Source organism: Sycon ciliatum, chromosome 8 (genome assembly GCF_964019385.1).
Source record: "Sycon ciliatum chromosome 8, ocSycCili1.1, whole genome shotgun sequence".
Taxonomy (NCBI): domain Eukaryota; kingdom Metazoa; phylum Porifera; class Calcarea; order Leucosolenida; family Sycettidae; genus Sycon; species Sycon ciliatum.
The window spans coordinates 1,318,178-1,325,992 of record NC_088650.1 but is presented as its reverse complement, the minus strand read 5'-3'; positions in this window follow the sequence as shown (position 1 = coordinate 1,325,992).

The window sequence follows — 7,815 nt, the reverse complement described above, 5'->3', positions numbered from 1 at the left end:
TATATGTAGTGTAGTGTGAACTTGAGGCGCGTAAGAATATTCTTGCTGATTCTCTACCCCCAGTATAAATTCTGGCTTCGTTTTCGTTCTTGCTCATTCCCATGTATCTACTGATGAAAATGGGTGAAAAGCTTTTAGTGTTATGAAACTGACAACCTTGTTGTTGTGTGTATACAAATTTTGTTCGCCTACGTCTCTATTTAAATATATATATATATATGAGTATTTCGCTCCTGCTATATATATATATATATATATATATAAATAGAGAGGTAGGCGAACAAAATTTATATACACACAACAACAAGGTTGTCAGTTTCATAATACCAAAAGCTTTTCACCCATTTTCATCAGTGGTTACATGGGAATGAGCAAGAACGAAAACGAAGCCGGAATTTATACTGGGGGTAGAGAATCAGCAAGAATATTCTTACGCGCCTCAAGTTCACACTACACTACCATAAGAATGTATGGAGCAGTGGAAAAATGCGGGAAACAACACATGAGGGGAATGCAGTACCAGAACAAACACGTGATAAAGTTGTCAGTCCGGTTGCAGCTTGAACAGCCGTAGCACCTTGATGTGCTTCTTTTGTCGACACAGTTCTGGCCTCAAACTGCGAATGTACAGCGCCTCCAGTGTGAATCGGTGCGCGCTGTTTCGGGCTGGTGTGATCACACTGAAGCTGCTGTTGCGTTCCTGTGGGATGCATTCAGGCTGCGCCTGCAAATGCTTTGTGATGGCGCTATCACTTGTTGCCACACGTTTGTCAGGCGGCTTCTTGTACAGCTTGTCTGGGATATGCTGCTTGATCCTTTCCGAGAATCGCTGACATGTCTCACCAACGTACGTCCGCTCACAGCGACACGCATACTTATAAATAAAATTACTATTTTCAAGAGTTGGTGAAACATCCTTCGCGATAGACCTGAATGCGGGTCTGGTTGTATAAATTACAATGGGGGATACTGTAGGATAGCAGTTCAAAATTGCAGCTTTAATCTTTTTGCGGAAGGCAATGCAATTTTGCCCTTTCCACGGCAATTTTGTGATAATACGCGTTGCAGGTTCAAGTTGTGCAGAAGCTGTATCTGGGCTAGGTTCAAGAACGCTTGTCATGACTCGCTTGAGTACTTTGAGTGGGTAACCGTTAGAACACAGAATATCCTCTAGCTTAGCAATTTCAGCTGATAATAGTGATGGTGAGCAGATGGTTTTAGCTCTAAAAGTTAATGATCTGATCAAATTGATTTTGTTTCTAGTGTCACAAAACGAGTCCCAGCGGGTGTAAAGACCTGTGAACGTCGGCTGTTGGCTGTTCAAGCTGCAACCGGACTGACAACTTTATCACGTGTTTGTTCTGGTACTGCATTCCCCTCATGTGTTGTTTCCCGCATTTTTCCACTGCTCCATACATTCTTATGGTAGTGTAGTGTGAACTTGAGGCGCGTAAGAATATTCTTGCTGATTCTCTACCCCCAGTATAAATTCCGGCTTCGTTTTCGTTCTTGCTCATTCCCATGTAACCACTGATGAAAATGGGTGAAAAGCTTTTGGTATTATGAAACTGACAACCTTGTTGTTGTGTGTATATATATATATATATATATGTATATATAAATAGAGATGTAGCTCATTCCCATGTAACTACTGATGAAAATGGGTGAAAAGCTTTTAGTATTATGAAATTGGCAACCTTGTTATATATATATATATATATATATATACAATGGAAGCGGTCCTCACCAAGAAAACACAATCCGTTGCTACTCCGAGTTTCTTGAGTTTTTCAATCGTCAGGCAACTTTTCTAACTAAAACAGGGCTGTCAGGTCCACTAAAGAAATACACAACCACACAGCAAGGCGCACAAAAATATTAGTGTTATGAAACTGACAACCTTGTTGTTGTGTGTATACAAATTTTGTCTTATATATATATATAAATAGAGACGTAGGCGAACAAAATTTGTATACACACAACAACAAGGTTGTCAGTTTCATAACACTAAAAGCTTTTCACCCATTTTCATCAGTAGGTACATGGGAATGAGCAAGAACGAAAACGAAGCCAGAATTTATACTGGGGGTAGAGAATCAGCAAGAATATTCTTACGCGCCTCAAGTTCACACTACACTACCATAAGAATGTATGGAGCAGTGGAAAAATGCGGGAAACAACACATGAGGGGAATGCAGTACCAGAACAAACACATGATAAAGTTGTCAGTCCGGTTGCAGCTTGAACGTGTCATCACACCAGCCCGGAACAGCGCGCACAGATTCACACTGGAGGCGCTGTACATTCGCAGTTTGAGGCCAGAGCTGTGTCGACAAAAGAAGCACATCAAGGTGCTGCGGCTGTTCAAGCTGCAACCGGACTGACAACTTTATCATGTGTTTGTTCTGGTACTGCATTCCCCTCATGTGTTGTTTCCCGCATTTTTCCACTGCTCCATACATTCTTATGGTAGTGTAGTGTGAACTTGAGGCGCGTAAGAATATTCTTGCTGATTCTCTACCCCCAGTATAAATTCTGGCTTCGTTTTCGTTCTTGCTCATTCCCATGTACCTACTGATGAAAATGGGTGAAAAGCTTTTAGTGTTATGAAACTGACAACCTTGTTGTTGTGTGTATATATATATATATATATATATACACACAACAACAAGGTTGTCAGTTTCATAATACCAAAAGCTTTTCACCCATTTTCATCAGTGGTTACATGGGAATGAGCAAGAACGAAAACGAAGCCAGAATTTATACTGGGGGTAGAGAATCAGCAAGAATATTCTTACGCGCCTCAAGTTCACACTACACTACCATAAGAATGTATGGAGCAGTGGAAAAATGCAGGAAACAACACATGAGGGGAATGCAGTACCAGAACAAACACGTGATAAAGTTGTCAGTCCGGTTGCAGCTTGACAACTTTATCACGTGTTTGTTCTGGTACTGCATTCCCCTCATGTGTTGTTTCCTGCATTTTTCCACTGCTCCATACATTCTTATGGTAGTGTAGTGTGAACTTGAGGCGCGTAAGAATATTCTTGCTGATTCTCTACCCCCAGTATAAATTCTGGCTTCGTTTTCGTTCTTGCTCATTCCCATGTAACCACTGATGAAAATGGGTGAAAAGCTTTTGGTATTATGAAACTGACAACCTTGTTGTTGTGTGTATATAAATTTTGTTCGCCTACCTCTCTATTTATATATATATAGCGCCTACAAAAGAACCTCGAAGCGGTGCAACCTATGCCTATCGGAGAAGATCGCCATAATGAAGAGTGACAAGGCATCGCTCCTCAACACCAGATGCAGCCTGGTCACAAAATGTCGCCACAGCACCAAGTACCTCCTATCGGAGGTGACCTGAACTGTAGACTGCGCTTGCTATCTGTTACACATATACAGAACTCCTGCTATCTAATGTGCATGCATCCTACTTCACTTTATGCACACCACCCGGCCTGCGCGATTGCTCACACTACCACACTTGCCACATTTATCTTCACCTGTGATTCCCACCTAGACTGGCTAGCGTGCTTCTTTTCTCCACCTGTGATTCCCACCTAGGGTGCTTCTTTTCGTCTTTTCTGGTATGTAAAGGGATACTGATGTGAGAGAAGAGTAAGTTGCCTGAAGAGTGCTTTTGCACGAAACTCAGAGTAGCAACACTGAGAAACTTGGAGATCCTTTGTGTCTGAGTGTATAACCCCGCTCTGTCTTAGGACATTGAGCACTTTTTGCCGACGCAAGAAATACTTCTATTGTTCTATATATATATGTATATATATATACACACAACAACAAGGTTGTCAGTTTCATAATACCAAAAGCTTTTCACCCATTTTCATCAGTAGATACATGGGAATGAGCAAGAACGAAAACGAAGCCAGAATTTATACTGGGGGTAGAGAATCAGCAAGAATATTCTTACGCGCCTCAAGTTCACACTACACTACCATAAGAATGTATGGAGCAGTGGAAAAATGCGGGAAACAACACATGAGGGGAATGCAGTACCAGAACAAACACGTGATAAAGTTGTCAGTCCGGTTGCAGCTTGAACAGCCGTAGCACCTTGATGTGCTTCTTTTGTCGACACAGTTCTGGCCTCAAACTGCGAATGTACAGCGCCTCCAGTGTGAATCGGTGCGCGCTGTTTCGGGCTGGTGTGATCACACTGAAGCTGCTGTTGCGTTCCTGTGGGATGCATTCAGGCTGCGCCTGCAAATGCTTTGTGATGGCGCTATCACTTGTTGCCACACGTTTGTCAGGCGGCTTCTTGTACAGCTTGTCTGGGATATGCTGCTTGATCCTTTCCGAGAATCGCTGACATGTCTCACCAACGTACGTCCGCTCACAGCGACACGCATACTTATAAATAAAATTACTATTTTCAAGAGTTGGTGAAACATCCTTCGCGATAGACCTGAATGCGGGTCTGGTTGTATAAATTACAATGGGGGATACTGTAGGATAGCAGTTCAAAATTGCAGCTTTAATCTTTTTGCGGAAGGCAATGCAATTTTGCCCTTTCCACGGCAATTTTGTGATAATACGCGTTGCAGGTTCAAGTTGTGCAGAAGCTGTATCTGGGCTAGGTTCAAGAACGCTTGTCATGACTCGCTTGAGTACTTTGAGTGGGTAACCGTTAGAACACAGAATATCCTCTAGCTTAGCAATTTCAGCTGATAATAGTGATGGTGAGCAGATGGTTTTAGCTCTAAAAGTTAATGATCTGATCAAATTGATTTTGTTTCTAGTGTCACAAAACGAGTCCCAGCGGGTGTAAAGACCTGTGAACGTCGGCTTTCTATATACTGTGGTGAGCAATTCTGTGGAAGAATGCTTAATCAATACATCAAGAAACGGCAATTCTCCATTATTCTCCTCCTCCATTGTAAACTGGAGAGCTGGGTGAAGATTATTTAAACGCTCAGAGAATTCCAATGCCAGTTTCCGGTTGTGAAATGCTGCGAATGTGTCATCCACATAACGCCTATAGAATTGGGGCCAATGACTGTCTGGAATTGTGTTCTCAAAATATCCAACAAAGATATTGGCTAGCACGGGGCCCAAGGGTGAACCCATGGCTACTCCGTCCCTCTGTGCGTACATATTGCCGTTGAAACTGAACTGCACGTCTGATGTGGCTTTGAAAAGCAGCTTCTTGAAAAGATCTTGGGGTATTTGCGGGGCTGATATTTCATCATCATGGTATAGCGACTGTATGCAGATATCTATTGTTTCCTTGAGAGGCACGTTTGTAAAGAGGCTGACTACATCGAAAGAGCACAGGAAGAGCGATACAGAGTTCTCTGCCTGCTGCTGGCCAAATTCCCGTACATCATCCACGAACTCGAATGTATCCTTAGTTGCGTGGGCGGAATATTTTTTCAGGACTGGTTTTAGTAATTCAGCTAACCACTTGGCCATTTCGTGTTGGGGAGCATTGATCATGGACAGGATTGGTCGAAGTGGCACGTCTTTCTTATGTATTTTCGGTACGCCATAGAGCACAGGGCGGCACGAGCCAACAGGTCGGATCCGGTCGTAATCTATATTGAGTATTTTTCCAGTCTTTTTGTATCGCAATAGGTATGCCTGCAAGGCGCGTTCATCCAGGTAAGTGCGGTCATGCGTTTCCGTCGGTCCCAGGAGTTGAAACTTCGATGCATCAGCCAGAATAGCATTCATCTTGTCATTGTAATCACTTCGCTGCATTATCACCACTCCATTCCCTTTGTCCGGCCTGCTGATTATTATATCTTTGTCATTCTTTATTTTCCTGATGGCTGCCATATGCTTGTCGTTGAGGGGATAATCGGTTTTATCTGCTTTACTGTTACTAAACTCTTCTGCAAGATTCGCCAACGCTGCTTGACACGTATCCCTCTTGGCATCACTCACTGGTACGCAGCGCTCCAATTGATCATTTGTTAGTTCAAATTCTGCCTGCACAATCTCCTTGTCCATTCTGGAACTAGGGGGGACTCCAAACTTCAAGCCCCTGCACAGTACGTCTTTTTCAATATTAGTTAGCATAACTCCGGCCAAGTTGAGTAGGTGGGAGTGTTTTAATTCGCTTGAGCCCTTCTCATAGCGCACCTCCCTCCTGAGTGCATCGTCAAACTTACTTTTGATCCGGCATTGTAATCTTGAGGAGGTCTGGTTGATGAGTTTCGCGAATCTGAAGCGGTCCAGCACGCTAAGGCTCCGATTGACTTCGTGAAGAACACGGCGGTACTCGAGGAGAAAGTGTTCCAAGTCAGCGGTGGTCCTCTCCAGTTCGTCCTTGATAAAGGCGCGTTCGATTCTCCATGGCTTCTTGGCCTTAACTCTCTGCACCCGCTTCTTGATAGAGCGGGGCGCAACGCCGCACGTAAGGCAGTTCCGTAAAAAGTCTGCATTCTCACGACCACGGATGATCCGGCCTTTGCACTTTAACACATAATTCAGGTCCTGAATTAGTCGGTGGTCCAGTCGCCGTTTAAAATATTTAAATAGAGAGGTAGGCGAACAAAATTTATATACACACAACAACAAGGTTGTCAGTTTCATAATACCAAAAGCTTGCTTTTGGTATTATGAAACTGACAACCTTGTTGTTGTGTGTATATAAATTTTGTTCGCCTACCTCTCTATGTATATATATATATATATACTTAGTAAGACTATGCCTGTAGCTGCAGAAAAAGTGCTCAACATCCAATTTCTTGGGGGGAGCAATGACACATGTCAACAAACAATGGATCACTCGTAATATTTCGCTACTCCGAGTTTCATGCACTGTGTGCAATCATCAGGCGAACAATATTCAATGCAGACTGGTCAAAGCATAATGGGAATTTAAGGTGGATGCAGGCGGAAGCAAGTGTAAGGCTTAGCGGGACCCCTGATACGTAATCAATGGGCTAACTTGCCGGCTGAGAAGTGTGTGAAGCTGAGTGCTAGATGACTATAGCATAGTGGGGCAGTGCAATTTGCCAAGGCGCTAGCTGTTGGATGCCTGTACTACAGCAGAGCCAATTTGCAGTGGGGGGGGGGGGGGGGGGTGCCAGCTGTTGGATGCCTGTACTACAGCAGAGCCAATTTGCCAAGGCGCTATCTGTTGGATGCCTGTACTACAGCAGAGCCAATTAAGTCCGACGAGTTACAGTTAGGTGCAATGGCGGCACTTGCCTCTTTGGTGGTGTTAGGATTCAGGTGTTGGGTGCTGGATGCCTGTACTACAGCAGAGCCAGTGAAGTCTGAGGAGTTACAGCTGGGTGCGATGGTTGCACTAGTCTTTCAGGTGTGAAGATTCAGGTGCGTGCTGGATGCCTGTACTACAGCAGAGCCAGTGCCACACCAGGACATGCCTTGCTTAGCAAAGCATACTGGATGCCTGTACTACAGCAGAGCCAGTATGCGCTATTTGGCTAAGTCACACCTGAATACTTGCTCAGCTGGTATCTAGTGCTGTGCCGGCATTTGGCGATGAGGTCACACCTTGTGTTCAGGAGGGTTGCTTTGTCGGCCGTGATAATTTCTAGCTTCTCTGTTAGACAGAGGTTACAGCGCTTAGTTGTTGGGCTGTACGACTTGGCTCTGCGCTTGACGTTCCATGACACGTTGTACTCCTGACCCTGGTTTTTGAGCGACCAAACGTAGCTTGACAGCTCGGTGGAGTTGCGGTATTTCTCGTGCCGCATTGAGGTCTTGTGATTGGCGTGACGAAGTTTGAAGGGCGTCTCAGCCGAACCAATGTAGTACTTAGGGTCGTTTGCGCCGCCCACGGCTGCTTCGTACACGACACAATCGGTCTGG